The following is a 17,897-nucleotide window of genomic DNA, read 5'->3' as shown; positions in this document are numbered from 1 at the left end:
CGGTATTGGTGGGCCGGGGGGTGGTGCTGCGGGGGGGATTGGCCTACGGGCAGAGGTTGGTGTTTGGGGCGTTGCCGGGGAGGCTGGGGCTGTGTAGGGTTCCCCCCCTCGGCGCCTGGTGGTCACCGGCCTCCTGCAGTGGTGAGGGGTCTGCGCTGGGGGGGCTCCCCTGGTGTTTTAAGTCCCCTTCCCTGCTTTGGGGCTAGGTGTTCCCGTGGGTGTCCAGTAAAGCGAGGCCATATTTGGGCCCCGGACTGCCGTGATCCTGCTGCCTGCTCCTCCTGCGCCGCTGGTGGCCAGCCTGCCTGCTTTCCCAGCTCCCAGGTCCCTGTTTGCCCGGGGCCCATTTCTATCTGCTGCAGGCATGGCAGATATCCTTCTCCTGGCGGTTTGTGTCGAGCCCATCACTGCCTAACGCTGTGTTTGTGTCTCTGCCTCGGTGCCCACACTTGATCGGCGGCCATCGGCCTGTACCTATCAGACATTTCTGCTGCCCTCCCTGTCGTGTATTGACTTGGATTGCTGCTTTCTGTTGGTTGCGTCCAGATTGCCCCCCCCCCCTGGCTGCCTGGTGTCCACGATCAATCACTGTTTGAGGGCGACTACGTATCTGTCAATCTAAGTGGATTTGCTGCCAGACACCCCTGGTTTCCCCTGCCTGGTCCTCGTGTTCGCCACTGGGTCAACATTGTGGTGTTCTCCTACTGAGCACGGGATCTCCCTCCCATTAATTTAGCGAACATGGTGAAGAAGTACCCCAAGCAACCCAAGCTCCAGTTCACAAGGCACTGGGCGCTGCGGCGGAGGCCCCAACAGATCAGACGCTGGAGGTCCCGGCCCTCTTGGACGGGGATGGATCATGGCCCCTGGTTGCGGCCATGCTGGCGGAGATGAGAGCGGGGTTTAAAACTCTGGAGGGCCGTTTTGACGATCTGGACACCAAGTTAGCGGGAATGAATACGAAGATCCAGGCGCATAACCGAAGATTAGATGTGGTCGAGTCCAGGGTCTCCGACATGAAGGACAGGGCTTCCTCCTCCTTAAAGCGGCTGAAATGGGTTGAGAAGATCCTCAAAGACGTCGCCATCAAGAACGAGGATTTGGAAGCACGAGTCGCCGCAACAACATCGAATCCTTTGCGTACCGGAATCAACATCCACTGGCCGCCTGGACACATTCGTGGAACAACTACTCTTAGATCTGTTTGGCAAGGACTCATTCACTCAGGGCTTTGTGGTTGAACGAGCTCACAGATTGCTAGGCCCCCGGCCAAAGCCCGGTCCCCCTCCCAGGCCCATCATCGCCAGGATTATGAACTTTCATGATCAGGACACTGCTTTGCGTGCGGCTCGTGACCTGGGAGAGATCCAATGGCAGGGTAGCAGACTTTCGTTTTTCCCGGATTTTACCATCATGGTGCAGGAGGCCAGGCGCAAATTCCAGGGAGTAAAGACTATGGCAAAGAACTTGGGCCTGCGTTATGGTATGCTTTATCCTGCCCGACTTCGGGTGGACATAAATGGCAGGGCGCGGGTGTTTGACACTCCAACTGAGGCGCATGAGTTCCTCCGTGATTACAAAAAAGACCATATGACTGGCTCTGAGGTTCCGAGACCTTCTTTCAGTCACAGCATCACAGTCTGGTGTGGACCTCTTCTCCCAACCCGGGACAGGCTGACTGCCTTCTGTGTTACAATGCTCCTTCGTAGTGTCCTATTAATGGTTGTTTCCTTCACATGTGCCACTCCGCAACATTGAGTATTTGATTGCTGTTTTGCCCGACCGGCGTGGCGTTGCCATGCCCCATGGTGTACACCTCTGTGGTTTTCTTTGTTGTTTTGATGTTGCACTTTGTTTCCTCAGATCCGCTCATTTTGCTTAGCCTTTCGTCCTTTAAGTGCACTGGTAGTTATGTTAGGGTCTGCCTCTTCTTGGGGTGTAAGAGGTTGGGTGGGTGGTGGTGGGTGGTTTGTTCTTTGTTTAATGATGTTTTTTCCAGCTTGCAGAAGATGATGAATATTTTGTGGATTGATATACCATGTACTATTTTGATAATTTTGATGCAGTACAGATGTTACAGCTAGGGAATGTGCCCGGTCCTTCCGGGCTTTCACTGTTGACATGGAATGTGCGTGGCCTGAATAACACCGGAAAGCATAGACAAGTGCTGAATTATGTAGCCCGACACAAAGTCGATGTCCTTTTTATTCAGGAAACTCACCTGTCTGGCACGGATGGTGCCTCGGTGGCTTCTGGTTTGGGCCCCCATAGGTTTTTCTCCAATTATAGTAGATATGCGCGCGGGGTCTCTATTTTCATACATAAAAGAATTCAGTTTGCACACTGTAACACAAATCAGGACCCTGATGGCGGCTTTTTAATGATCACTGGACTACTGCTGGGACACAAGATCACCCTAGTGGGAGTATACGGCCCGAACACTGACTCCCCTTCCTCTTTTCAATCCTTATTGACTCGCCTTCTCTTAATTGACACTGGCCTTCTGATCATGGGTGGAGATTTTAACCTCCTGATGGATCACGCTAGGGACAGCACAGCTACCTCCCCCGACACCAAACCCTGTGCCCGATCTGCTCCTATGGAGATCTGTGCGCAGTACTCTTCAGTTGACGTGGAATCCCATTTACACTCACAACACCCTGCTTTCATTCACTATTCTGGGTTCCACAATACCTGGACGAGGATTGACTATTGGCTGGTTTTCCCCGGGGTGGCGGGCTGGATTAGGACAGTCATGACTCTTCCCCGTACCCTATCTGATCATTCCCCGGTGGTCCTGCAACTGCACATTCCCCGAGCGGGTGGCTTTGAGAGGCAGTGGCGGTTTCCTGACCGCGCCTTGTTGGATCCTGTTTATAATGATGAAGTTCGTCAGGCTATTGAAGACTATTTTGAATTGAACACCAATTCTGTTGATACATGGGCGGTCTTATGGGAGGGCTACAAGGCTTATATCTGGGGGGTTTGCATCTCGAAGCATGCTGGTGTCTTGCGCGATCTGCGCTCTACTTTGGGTCGTCTTGAGAGGGATATCGCTGCTGTGGATTTTGAATTGCTTGCTGCTCCCGCCGAATCCCTTAGAACACGTCGTCTGGAGCTATGCATGGAGTTCAGTGACGCCGCCGATAGGGAGTTGTCTTTCCTTAACAAACACAGCGTGGTGCGTCGGTATGGTGAGGTTGAGCGCCCGGGTAGAGTCTTGGCCAACACTTTGCACCCTCCCCGTAGCCCCGCGTATATTGTTCAATGGCTGGGCCTGACGGCTCCCCTTTGCACTCCACCCCGGATGTTTTTGAGTTATTTCTCTCCTATTATAAATCCCTTTACACCTCCCGCTGTCCGGGGATTCTAGCAACCAAGAGTCTTATTTATCTGAGGTAGCCTTGGTTTACCTGGAGCGTTATATGCAGGGCTTCCTTCTGACTCCCATCACCCCTGATAGTGTGGTTGAGGCTATTGACTCCCTGCGGGCATCCTCGGCTCCCGGTCTCGATGACTTCTCCGCTGACTTTTATAAGGCCTATAAGGACATACTGGTACCGCGTCTAGTGGAGGTTTACGCCAAGGCTCTTGAAGCCGGTATCCGCCCCCCGACGTTCCGTGAGGCGGTGATCATCCTACTGCCTAAACCCAGGAAAGACCCCATGCTCTATGGCTCTTATAGGCCGCTATCCCTGTTGAACTTGGATTATAAAATCCTGGCCAAGGTCATAGCCATTAGATTATCATTATTGATGGAATTCCTTATTTACCCGGTACAATCTGGTTTCGTTCCTCATCGTTCCACCTCTCTCAATCTTCGGACGTTGTTTACAGTGCTGAACAGAATTGAGCCCTCTACCCCCGCCGCTGCTATTTTGATAGACGTTGAAAAAACATTTGATTCTCTTGAATGGCCTTTTTTCCTATCAATCATGCGTTGTATGGGCATGCCAGAGTGTTTTGTTGCGACAGTGGCTCTATTATACACTAAACCCTTGGCTCGTCTGTGCCTCAACGGCACTTTGTCTGAACCTTTCCCTCTGTCACGCGGCACAAGACAGTGTTGCCCCCTATCCCCTCTTCTCTTCATTTTGGCCATGGACCCTTTAGCTAGGCAATTCCAGGAAAATCACTTAAAACATGGGTTGCAATTCCGTACTGGTCCTCTGTTGTTATCAATGTACGCAGACGACACTGTTCTCTATGTTCGAATGCCCCAGGTCAATTTGGCCCCCTTAATTCAGGAAATCGTCCAGTTTGGTGAGTTTTCCACTTATTTTTCCCCTTACGGCTAGCACCAAGCTCTGGCAGTGCGAGTTCCCATTGGAATGGTGTGATGATTCGGTTAAATACCTTGGGGCCCATATTCACCTTGATACCGCCTCGATGATTCGCCTTCATTATGGCAGAGCAATTAGCACTTTAAATTCACAGGTCACGAAATGGCTGAATCTGCCTCTTTCCATGGCAGGTAGAGTTGCCATTATTAAAATGATGGTTCTGCCGTGATTTTTGTATTATTTAAATATTTTTCCCATTCCTCTCACCAAGGCCTTCTTTTCGCAACTTCGCTCCATATTGTTACGCCTAGTTTGGGGAGCCAAGACACCCCGGGTCAGTTGGAAGATTCTGACCTTGCCGATGGACAGAGGCGGTCTTGGAGTCCCAGTTTTTTATTCATAACATTTGGTGGCACAGTGCTGTTATGCTTACGCTTGGCTCCACCCGGATGCGCACATCCCATATTTGAAACCAGAGGCGGATCTGGTACTCCGTGGCAGCTTCTCACACTCCTTCCCTTGGGCTTACCTCGGGATCCCCGGGATGTTCAGACAGTCTCCACCACATGCTGGGCCTGGAGCAAACTACGCAGACTCCTGGGGCTGGACTTATTATATTCCCCTGCTTTACCCTTACCCAATTCCTCCCTTCTATCGATTACCGGGGAAACTTTGGTCAAGCGCACCCTGGAGAAATTCCATGTACACACAGTCGAGGACTTGTTTCCTGACAGACATGCATTATCAATAAAAGAAGAGGCTCGCTTTAATGAACGTTTTTTTATGGACACGTTTATCCTGACCCGGGTGCGCTCCACTCTAGGGCCAGGTTTCCAGCCTTTCCCATGGCCCCAGTTGAGACTCCCCCCTCACTCTGTTGAATCAGAGCCCGGATGGTGCACACCTGATTTCTAAACTTTACCGGCAGTGCTTAACCCTTAGACCCATAGATTACTCCAGGGTTCGGATGGCTTGGGAGGTTTACTTGGGTGGCCCGATCTCGGATGACCAGTGGGAACATTGTTGCAGGGCCACCAGTGACATCTCCTTGAACAGCCGACATAAATTACTTCATTTCAAATTCCTTCGTCAGTTGTATTTTACTCCCGACCATTCTCACAGAATTGACAATTCCAGACCACACCATTGTCAGAAATGTTCGGCTCCTTTCTCTGATTTTGCTCACTTCACCTGGACTTGTCCTAAGATCCACCAATACTGGTTGAGCGTACACTGCACACTGGGTGACATATTATCCATGCAACTCCTGCCCACTCCCGAGATTGCTCTTCTCGGCAGTGTGGTTAACTTTCCCAGGAAGGTTCATAGGCTGGCTGCGCTGGGCTTCATTTTGGCCAAACGGGAGATTGTGCTGTTGTGGGGCAGTCGGCACGCCCCCACACTCCACTCCTGGCTGAACAGCCTTGCGTTCTGTAATGTCAGCTGTGAGGAATTCAGTACTCTACTTCCCAGCTCATCCAGACCAAGTGATATATGGGGCCCATACAGGGACTATATCTCCCGGTGTAAGGCAGCACACGACTCTCAGACGCAGGCCGGCATTACCCCCGAGGGTGTAGGTTAGATTTCTGCTGCCGCTGAAATTGGATTTTGGGACCGCTGCTTGTTTATTTTGTGGATTTTATGCTATTTTTTTCCTTGTATGTGCACAGTGTTTTTCCCCACGACACATTATTATTTGGTGATATGTTTTGTATTTATTTGTTTAATATCAGATGTGTTTTATTGTTTTTTTGCAACTGCTGATGCATCCAACTGCATTGTATCTTTAATGTCCTGTCTTTTTTGCAAAAACTGGAAAAAAAGGTTTACATTTTTTTTTTTAAAGTATCATTGGTAATTCTGAAATTAGCTGGGTGCCTTTGTATTTGTTTCCAAAGGAACAGCACATTTTGCTATGCTGCTTGATCAAAAAATAAAATCATAGCAGATCCCTGAAAATGTATTCCAAACTCAGAAAACAAAACATCATCAGTGACTAAATCAAGAAAAAAAGAGGACGACCCTTTCTATCTCATCTTGATGCTGTCGCACCAATGAAATGCCAACATTCATTATAGTAACTGAACAATTGAAAAACTGTTATTACAGAAAAATCTGGTATTAAAGTTGGTTTCAAAAGCAATTATGACAGGTATGATAAATGACACAATCAACGAAAGGTTAAGCTGAAATTTCCCACAACTAAACCAGGACTACTACAATATCCAACAACTAGTTTATGGTCATATGTATGTGAAGACTACAACACGCAAACATGCAGTGACAAGGTGATAACACAGTAGGGGGACGTCAATATTCACTGATAGATGCAGGTTGGCATGTCCCTGTCCACGTTTTTTGGTTATTTATTCAATCAATCAAACAAATGAAAATTCAGAACTGTTAGAACTGGGGGTCTCTAGTTGCCAGAGGTAGGTACCACTGTCCAAATAGGGACCCTTGCTTCTAGTCAGGGTAAGAAGGATGCACTCTTTAGATAACCCCTGCTCACCCCCTTGGTAGCTTGGCACGAGCAGTCAGGCTTATCAAAGGCAATGTGCTAAGACTCGCAGCGATGGTAATTTTCCCGCACCGGACTGATGCCTCCCGCAAACGAAGGATGCCATGACTCTGGCAGCGGCAACAGGCGCTGCGACGATCTTGGCCTTCGTAGCGGCGGGAATTTCCTCGCACTGACGGAGATGCGCTCCGCAAGCGAGCGATGCGTTAAAACTTGCAGAAAGTCTTTAAAATCTTGGCATCCAGCTTCCCAACACAGGTACAACTTCCAGAGGCACCACAACTGGCCCAAGCACTCTAGAAAGGACAGAACTCTCTCAGAAGAGTTCAGGGAAGCAGGGGTGAAGTCCTTTTGTTCCTGGGACTTCTTAACAGGGAGCCAGCTCTTCTTCAGGCCCTTGGAGATTCCTTCAAGCAAGCAAGGGGACACAGCACAAAGCAAATTCTACCCCCTCTCCTTGGCAGCAAAGCAACTGCATGTCAGTCCAGCAAAGCAACAGCAGGACAGTCTTCCTTCTTCAGTCTTCCAGCTTTCTCCTTGGCAGAGGTTCCTTCTTGATTCCAGTATGATCTAATTTTCTGTAGTCTGGAATCATGTACTTATACCCCTAAAAGTCTTTGTTCCCTTTGTGCAGGAGGGCTCTGAGCCCGGTCTGAACCAGTTGTGGGTGTTCCTTGAGCACTTTGTTTTCCTGGCCTATCCTTTCCTTTCAGAGAGAGGGACAAGGTCATCAGCCGCCCAGCAGGAGGTGGAGCCAGCATTGTGGCAGGCAGGCACAGCCCTATTCAGGCCAAGGTGCTACCCCCTCCCACCACTCTAGATGCAGATGGAGCTATTCAGCCCAGGGATGGCCCCTCAGCCTCTGGGAGCCACCCAGCCCCTGCCACTCACAAACCAGACAATCAATTCACAAAGATGCCATAGCACACAGAAAGGTCAGACAAGAGAACAGCAAGTTTCTAAAAGTGCTGTTCTCAAACACAGGATTTAAAAACCACCTTTCCTAAAAGATGTGTTATTAAATTCTGAGTTCAGGGATACTAGACCTTTATGTCCTATCTTGCTCCTATGGGAAGATATGCAGGTAGCCACTGTAGCCAGCATTCCCCATGATAGCCTATGGGCAAGATAGCCTTACAATAGTAAAAAAAAAACGAAAATGGCTGTAATTCACTACAAGAGCATGTCACCTGCACTTGTACATGCTCTACCTTTCCCATACACTTCACCCTGCCCAGGGGGTATCTTGGGCCTTCCTTAGGGGTGACCAATCTGTACAGAAAGGGAAGGGTTAGACCTGGTCAGTGGGGACACTGACCAGGAGGACATGGCAATTCACAGACTGTACACAGGCACTGCAGTGGCAGGGCTGAGACACCATTTTAGGGCTACTCATGTGGGTGGCACAATCAGTGCTGCTGGCCCACTAGTAGCATTTGTATCACCGGCCCTGGCACACTCAGTGCACTTTACTAGGGACTTCTTGGTGATACAAACATGCCAATCATGAATAACCAATTGCAATAACAATTTACACATGGAGCACTTACACTCTGGCACTGATCTGCAGTGACAAAGTGCCCAAAGCATCTAAACCAGCAAAAACGAAATCCAGCACAGAGCCAAAAATACAGGAGGCAGAGGCATGAAGACAGGGGAAACTACACCAAAGATGCCAGGCCTAAAAAGGACCATCTGTTCCAAAAACAGAAATGCTGAATGATGCACAGGCCTAGAACTCAAGAACAGAGACCTTCTTCTTAAGCCTTCAATTAGACATTGGATCAATCACAAAGACAAAATCCCCATTTCAGGTTAGCAGTCAATACACAGGTAACCAGGGTCAGACTGGGAACCTGCCACAGAAAACAGTTTCAAACAAGCACCATATTGTACTTTGCAATCCTACCCCTTTCCATGAGTTTTGGAGCAGGTTCTCCTACAAAGAAAAAATATGCACAACAGTTGCATATTTACAAATACACAATATGTTATTTTATGTGATATTATATAACAGCACAACGTATAAAATATATTGTCCTCAGATTTACAGGTAGGAAGAGGAACTATCATCAAGGCCTTCTGCAGAAATTAGGAGCAATATTTCTACAAGTCAGAATAGAGTGTGTGTGCCTAGAATGAAACTCTGTGCCAGATAAACAACCAAGCAGAAGATATAGTACCTACCTGGTACAACGTGTCCCACAACTTTCATTTTTGTGGCATTATATAATGACTGTCTGTAGTCGTATCCTTTGTAAGATTTGTTAAAATGTGTAGCTTATAAATACCATGCTAAAAATGACATATGTAATGTGTGATCATTGAAGCTCAAAATGCCAGTGCTGCTAATTGTGATAGTTCTCTAGAACAAAAGGGACAACCCAGTAACCCATGGACCTGGGCTGGACAGTAAACATCAAAAAGGTGGTCCCCACGAGGGAAGTGTAGCCCTTGACTTCGATGGCAATAGTGTCTAAACAGAGTTAGAAAAAAACTATCAAAAGAGTATATTACAGTCATTCGTTTAGTGCATTTATTTTTTATCGATCTCTCAATCATGAATATAAATTTAGTATTGGTGGTTATTATGCATTACTAATAAGGAAGCTCTTAAAAGGCGACTGCATAGTGAAAGTGATCAATAGTGAAAAAAGTGCATATGTGATATGTACAGAAATACATACATGTGGCTGATAGCGATAGTCAACACCCGTAAAGCGAGTTTTGATGTCAAACATAAAATTCTTAAAAGCACAGTTCACATATGTTGTTTTGTCGACATTCCGACTCCTGGGCCATCTTCAGGACACAAAATATAAAGGAAGCACCAGAAATTGTGGCAAGAACACACACTGCCAAATGGAAATTCCAACTCCAGTAAGTGAAACAACTTCAACACAGGTATTTCCCACAAGATCCAGTTGAAAAACGGGTGCAATGCTGAATGCTGAATGCTGAAATCATCAAAAATGAATCTCTTTCTTTAGATACATCTCATCCTTAGATGATGTATTCTTCAGTAGCACAGTTCCTGCTTGGCTTTCAGAATGCTCACTGATGGGGTCATATCCCCAGCCATCTTTTTTCGCCCACCATGCCACCTCTGTTTGGACCCAGCAATATGCAAATTAGTCTTGAACTTGCTCCTCATGGGAACAGTCCAGCCCAGGTCAGGCCCTCCCTGAACCTGAATACAAGCAACCCAGGATTGGTGTCACTCTGTTAGGGGCTCTTCAGCCAGATTTAGCTTTGGTTCCAGTGGCATGGTGAGTCCAGGACCCATGTCTCCCCACTATATACTGAAGGTTTGAGCCTGGCATTTTAAACTCTTAGGCTAATTAAAAGAACTTTGCCAAAGAGCTCCCTCATGGGACACATCAGGCACTGTCAGCGCGATGAAGAGCACAGTCCAGTGATGAAGCAGGCCACTAATTGGTGAGTGAAGGCATACACTTCCTAAAAAGGATGCCATTAATGACTTCAACTGCTTCAATTACCCAAAGTAGACTGAATGGACCTCCATGACAGAAGTGCACACCTACTTATAGATATGTATTATTAGGGGGGACGTGCGGTGGACCAGAACTCCTCTCCTTCCCCCATTTTGTATGAGAATTATGCATACATACCTGTTCTTTGTCAACTGGGGGATGGCATTGATGGTGGTTCTGACATTTCTTGATACTCTAAGATAAAGACCTGGCAATCTTCTGGAGCAGCCGGTCGTCTATGCATATTAACAGGAAATGTTGTATTGTGTCTGTTAGACCTGTCAGCCTTAGGGTGGTCTCCCCTACATTTTTGCCCTTTTTGCCTCCCATTTTGACCTTACATTTTGTTGGACTTAGGACTCTGGGCGCCTCACCACTGCTAAACAGTGCTGAGGTGCGGGTGCTCTCCCCTAAAAACCTTGTGAGGCTGGCATATCTGCCACAAGCCACTGCTACTGCAGTAAGGCTAATCCTCCATAGGCTAATATGGGGAACCTCTCCTTATGGGATAACTTCTGACAGGGACCTAATAAGTCTGTCATGTTTGGTCTTGTTGGACTCGGGGCGGGGAACCCTTTCCAATGATATATAGGGTTTGGGCATTACTACGCTAGGGATCCCACTTTTATAAAGTGGACCTTTTCCTGCCTACACTTAGATTAGGCTGCAGACTCCCCCCTCCCCTCTGCATACTGATAGCCTGCCTGGGTTGGGAGGTGGGAGTGGTGATTCACACCTTCTTCCCTGGGATGAGCTGTGATGGGCTGCCCACTGTAGCCTTAACGGCCTGTCTCTCGTCACTGTGACAGCTAGGTCAGGGAAGGCAGGGAACATACCAGAACTCCCTGGACTCTTCCAGAAACCCCTGCCCCCAGACCCTTCCAGAGACTTCTACCACATTCTAGCCCCTAGGCTAAAAAGATATATAAGGGAGGGTCCTGGCCTCACATTCTTGTTACACCCTGGACTAAGAAGAAACTCTGCTGGAGTACAGACTGCTGCGCTGGGAGGATTGCCACTCTGCTGAGCTGACTGTTCCTAGGAACTGCTGCCCTGTGGTGCTTGAGCTGCCCTCCTGCCTGCTGATCTGGCCCTGCCAAGAGGAGACTGGAAATAACATCCCAGGAGTGTCTCCACAACATCCAGACGGACTCCCTCTGCACTTCTGAACAACCTCTGCACCCTGAACCCTGTCTCTGCAGCACTCGGTGTGGGAGACCACCTCTTACACCCCTAAACCATTGCAGCTGTTGGAAGACACTGACTGTGTTGCATAGCGCTGTGGGGACTTGAAGCGCTATGCCCCTGTGATTATCATTGCCGCCTGGGGCTCGTGAGGAACTACAGAAGCGCTGTGTGCCTGTCATCTGCACGTGGGTGGAAGCAGCGCTGTTTATGCCAACTCGCCGCCGGCGGCCGGAACTCAGGGAATCCTGTGAAGCTGCTCTTCAAATCACCCGCCCCCTGGAGCCGTGTGCGCGGGTGCATCACTGACTGGACCGCCGCAGCTCTGGGACCTGATTGTGCTGGGAGGGCCTCATTTGTACTGAGCAGCGCTGTGGCCAAGAGCACTGTGTGGCCGTGACCCGGGTCCCGTCGAAGGAGGCTCTGTCTTGGTGCTGACCGGGATTGCGGGGATATTTAAATTTGCCTCCTGAAATCACCGCCGTGGCCCGGGAGCTTCGGTAGCCCTGGGCGCGTCATCCCCAGCATCAGGAGACGCCGCGCTGGGATTGGGTACCCCCGGGGCGTTGCCCAGCAACGAGGGAGCGTCCCCAGCGAGAGCCGTGCTGTGATTGGTTCCCGCGGCCCAGGAGTCCCGTGGCGTCATCGGTGTACCGCGCGCCTATTGGTCCTGCTCCAAGGGCTTCCCCACGCAGCGGCCGGGGCAGGAAGAAGGAGCCTTCCTCGGAGATCGAGTGAGAAGGGCCTGTGCCGCGACCGCCCTCGCAGGTAACACTTCAGGGCTTAGTTACTGCGAGTGAGCGGGTTGGGGGAGGCTGGTTATTTCTGTTTAATTGCGGGCCGGGCCGGTCAGACTAACATTCCGGTCGGGGGCTTTGCTGGAAACAGAACTGAGACTGCCAGCATGATTAAAAGCGGGACGGCCCTCCGTTAATAGCGGACCAGTTGGGAACTGTGCACGGGACTGCTGGAGTATATAAGTCACAACCTTGGAGGAACTGTTTTCCCGGAATAAAGAGTACTGACATCTCTTGACTGAGTATACAGACTCTTGTCCCTTTTTCCTTGCCTGATTGTGGATCTTGTTTAGAAACTGGGCCCATTGTATTATTGATCTTGCCTGGCAACTGAATTCATTTATACCATTGATTTGGGCTGGAAGCCAGACTTGGCTAATTATTGGTCTTGCCTGCAACTGCATTTACCTGAGTAATGATCTCTCCTAATTCTTAGATAAAGATATTTATATTTTTATATATAAAACCGGTGTAGTGTCTTTCTCTTGTGTGCGTGTTTCACTGGGAACTGTTGGGGTGTTGCACAAATACTTTACACATTGCCTCTGGAGTTACGCCTTTGCTGCTCTGCGCCAAGCTACCAGGTCGGAAGCGGTGGTCCCTACTTGGACTAGGGTGCATACCCCTGCCAACTAGAGACCCCGGTTCTAACATTGGTGATCGAGCGGTGGGATAGGACTTGTGCTTGTGTAACACCACGCAGCGACGCAGTATACACCACAACCCTACACCTGACTCCACTGAATTTTTGTCTACCCTCTCCAATTGGCATTTTTATTTTTTATTTAAATTCTCCCTGACTGGCTGCTCTTTTTAAAAGTCCTTTGGCCTAAGTCCCATTTGATTTTCTCTGCGAACGTCTGAGGTCCTACCTGGCAAGATGGAATTTGAGCTGGCCAACTTGGAAACTTACACGGCAACGCAGCTCAAGGAATTCTGCGAGGAGAAAAGGGTGCCCTTTAAGCGAGGCGCTAAGAAGACAGAGCTTCAGAAAGCCTTGAGGGCATGGGTAACGGCCCACCCAGAAGGAGATGGAGAAGGGGACGGGCAGGGAGCGGAGCAAGGGGCCACAGGAGAACTTGACCTACTGCCCTTGGTGGAAAATGGCAACTTGTTACCAGGTACAAGGGTACCTTCCAGGGCAGGCAGTAGTGTGTCAGTAAGGACCCTGTCCTCAGAGGAATTGGAGGACAGGAGAGAGGAGAGACAGTTTAAACTCGCCAAATTGGAAAGGGAGCGTGAGAAAGAAAGGTGGGCCATGGAGGAGAGGAAACTTACCCATGAGTTCAACATGAAGGAACTGGAAGTTCGAGCCCTACAAGCAGGGACGAACAGCATCAAGAGTGGTGGCAGCATACCTACGGAAGCTTCACGTGAGTCCAGGGTCTTTATGCCTAAAGATGTGATGGCCAGTTTTAAGGTGGGGGATAATATTGATAAGTGGTTAGCTGCCTATGCGGTGTCACTAAGAGCCCATGGGGTCCCAGAGAGTCACTGGGGGGGTGGTCTGTACAAGTACATACCTCCGGAAGTTAGGGACACACTCCTTAGCCTAGAAAAGGAAGACCAGACCAACTATTCTGTTATGAAAGAAGCATTGCTTAAGAGGTTCGGTCTTACCCCTGAGAGGTATAGGCAGAGGTTTAGGAATAGCCACAAACTTCCCACACAGAACTGGGTAGATTTCCTGGACTACGCTAGTAAAGCTTTAGAGGGCTGGGTGCGGGGCAGCAATGTGCATGACTATGAAGGATTGTATAACTTGTTTTTAAGAGAGCACCTTCTAGAGAAATGTTTTCCAGAGCTGCGCCAACACCTGGTTGACCGCAAGTTGACCAATCCTAGGAAGCTTGCGGAGGAGGCGGACACCTGGGTCAGTACCAGAGTGTCCAACAAGGGTTCTGGGGGGGACTCCCAAAGGGGTGGTCAGGGTTCCCACCAGAAGAAAGAGGGGGGAGACAAAAATAAAGAGTTCTCCAAAGGCCCCCAAAATAATTCACAAGGGAAAGGGTCTGGGTCCCAGCCCCAATCTGGCCACCAGAAGCCCACTTATCCTGACAAAGGTCAGCAGCCCAGAACTGTCCGGTGCTATGAGTGTGGTGAACTTGGACACTACAAGGGGGATCCCAAGTGTCGCAAGAGAACACCACAGGTCACTGGAGGTAAAAACCCCGGGGTGGCTAGTGTAGCGCTTGGGGAGGAGCTGTCCCTAGATGATGGGAGTGAGGGGGCAGGGCTTGTCCTAGTGTCTCTGGGAGACAGTGAGATGGTCCCTAAGGTCCACGTGCCCTCAAATACTACCAAGTATTGGCAGTGGGTCACCCTCAATGGTCGGGGGGTGGAGGCCCTGAGGGACACAGGTGCCAGCATGACTATGGTAAGGAGTCAGCTGGTGTCCCCTGAGCAAATAATTCCCGAGGGGTTCCACCCAGTTGTGATGGCTGACAACAGGGGGGGTCACTATCCCATAGCGCAGGTTCCATTTGAGTGGGGAGGGGTTTCAGGCCTTTTAAGAGTTGCTGTGAGCCCTGCCATGCCAGTGGACTGTCTGTTAGGGAATGACCTGGAGCATACTGCCTGGAAGGAGGTAGAGCTCAAGGCGCATGTGGAGATGCTGGGGTTACCGGAGTGGATTTGTGCTACCACACGGTCTATGGCTGCCCGGAAAGGGAGTCAACCAGGGCTGGAGCCTGGAAAAATGGCCCAGCCAGCTGCTAAGAAGGGAGGAGCCCGAGGGCGAGGGAAGCCCGCCCCGGGGCAGTCACCCCGTGAGATGGATGGGGCACCTGAGGAGGTTGCGCCGGAGTCCACGGAGGGAGACGTTGCTCCCTTGGGGGACTTACCTACCCCTGCAGAGTGGCAGGTGGAAGGAGGGCCCACCAGGGAGGAGTTTTGTCGGGCACAGAAGGAGTGTCCTACCCTTGAGGGCATGAGGCGACAGGCCGAGGCCCAAGCAGCAGGCAATGCCTCCGCAAAGTATCATATTTACTGGGAGGATGGGCTCCTTTACAGTGAGCCCAAGGCTCCTGTGCATGGGTCATCAAGGGCCTTAGTGGTCCCCCAGTGCTACAGGGCCTTTCTTTTGGAATTGGCTCATGAGATCCCATTAGCGGGACACTTGGGCCAAGACAAGACCTTTGCTAGGCTTGTCCCACATTTTTATTGGCCGCAGATGAGGATCTCCTCAGATACATTCTGCAGGACCTGTCTGACCTGCCAAGCTAGTGGGAAAACAGGGGGTAAGCTGAAGGCTCCCCTGGAACCACTACCTGTCGTTAACACCCCCTTTGAGAGGGTGGGTATCGACATTGTTGGGCCTATGGATCCACCGACTTCTTCTGGTCACAGGTTTATCCTGGTCCTGGTGGACCATGCCACCCGGTACCCAGAGGCTATTCCTCTGAGAACCGTCACTGCACCTGCAGTGGCACGGGCCCTGATGGGGATTTTTACCAGAGTGGGTTTCCCCAAAGAGGTGGTGTCCGACAGGGGTACAAATTTTATGTCTGCCTACATGCAAGCCATGTGGAAGGAGTGTGGGGTTACTTATAAGTTCTCCACCCCTTACCACCCACAGACCAATGGTCTCGTGGAGAGATTTAACAAGACCCTAAAGGGCATGATCAGGAGTCTGCCTGAGGGCCTGAGGAAAAAGTGGGACATCCTCTTGCCCTGTTTGTTGTTTTCCTACAGGGAGGTACCGCAAAAGGGAGTGGGCTTCAGCCCCTTTGAGCTTTTGTACGGTCACCCTGTTAGGGGACCTCTCAGTTTAGTGAAGGATGGGTGGGAGAAGACTCCCAGGAGGCTTCCCCAAGATGTAGTGAGCTACATGCTGGCCTTCCGCAGCCAAATGGCTAAGTTGTGGAAGCAAGCTTCTGACAACTTAGAGGCCAGCCAGGCGGTGATGAAGGAATGGTACGACCAGAATTCTCACCCCGTGGAGCTAGAACCTGGACAGAAGGTGTGGGTCATGGAGCCTGGAGAGCTTAGTGCCCTCCAGGATCGCTGGACTGGCCCTTATGAGATATTGGAAAAGAAGGGTAAGGCCACTTACCTAGTGGACCTTAAGACCCCCAGGCAGCCCCACAGGGTGCTACACGCCAACCGCCTCAAACCCCACCATGAGAGGTCTGAGCTCACCTTACTGATGGTGACTGATGGGGCCGAGGAAGAAGAAAGTGAACCTCTTCCGGACCTCTTCGCTTCCAAAGAGAAGGATGGGTCGGTGGAGGGAGTGGTCCTCTCCCCATCCTTGACTCCTGAGCAACAGAGGGACTGTCGCCAGGTTCTGGGGCAGTTCGCCTCAGTGTTTTCCCTTATCCCTGGGATCACCCACCTGTGTACCCATGATGTGGACACAGGAGACAGCCCCCCTGTCAAGTCCAAGTCTTACAGGCTGTCAGATAAGGTAAAGGCCAGCATCCAGAGTGAGGTCACTAAGATGCTGGAGTTGGGAGTGATAGAGCCCTCCAACAGCCCTTGGTCCAGTCCGGTGGTTCTGGTACCAAAAGCTGCCCCACCGGGCACCACACCAGAACTTAGGTTCTGTGTGGATTACAGGGGACTGAACTCTGTGACCAAGACTGACGCTCATCCTATCCCGAGGGCGGATGAGCTCATTGACCGGCTGGGGGCTGCCCGATACCTGAGTACCTTTGACCTCACGTCAGGGTACTGGCAGATCGCCCTAACAGATGAAGCTAAAGAAAGGTCCGCCTTTTCCACCCCAGAGGGCCACTACCAGTTTAGAGTGATGCCCTTTGGACTGAAAAACGCTCCTGCCACCTTCCAGCGGCTGGTGAACCGGGTCCTCTCCGGTTTAGAGGCCTTCTCTGCTGCCTACCTGGACGACATAGCTGTCTTCAGTAGCAGCTGGGAGGACCATTTGGGTCACCTCCAGGAAGTGCTTCAGGCTCTGCAGCAGGCAGGCCTGACTATCAAAGCTAGCAAATGCCAGATAGGGCAGGGGTCGGTAGTCTACCTAGGACATTTGGTAGGCGGGGGCAAGGTGCAGCCCCTACAGGCCAAGATAGAAACCATCCTGGCCTGGGAGCCTCCCAAAACACAGACTGAGGTCAGGGCATTCCTGGGCCTAACAGGTTACTACCACAGGTTTGTCAAGGGCTATGGCACCATTGTGGCCCCCTTGACGGAGCTAACCTCTAAGAAACAACCTAGAAAAGTGATCTGGACAGAGGCTTGCCAAAAAGCCTTTGACTCTCTAAAGCAGGCCATGTGCACCGCTCCTGTGCTCAGGGCCCCTGACTTCTCCAAGAGTTCATTGTCCAAACGGACGCCTCAGAGCATGGCATAGGGGCAGTACTTTCGCAACTCAATGAGGAGGGACGGGACCAACCAGTAGCCTTCATCTCCAGGAGGCTGCTCCCCAGAGAACAGAGGTGGAGCGCGATAGAGAGGGAAGCCTTTGCAGTGGTCTGGGCTGTAAAGAAGCTGAGGCCATATTTGTTTGGCTCCCACTTCCTGATTCAGACTGACCACCGGCCCCTCAGGTGGCTCATGCAAATGAGGGGCGAGAATCCCAAATTGTTGAGGTGGTCCATTTCCCTACAGGGGATGGACTTCAGGGTGGAACACAGACCCGGAGTAGACCACG

This window comes from Lissotriton vulgaris, chromosome 1_1 (assembly GCF_964263255.1).
Source record: "Lissotriton vulgaris chromosome 1_1, aLisVul1.2, whole genome shotgun sequence".
Lineage (NCBI taxonomy): Eukaryota > Metazoa > Chordata > Amphibia > Caudata > Salamandridae > Lissotriton > Lissotriton vulgaris.
The sequence above is the reverse complement of the archived record's forward strand: the minus strand, read 5'-3'. Positions refer to the sequence as shown.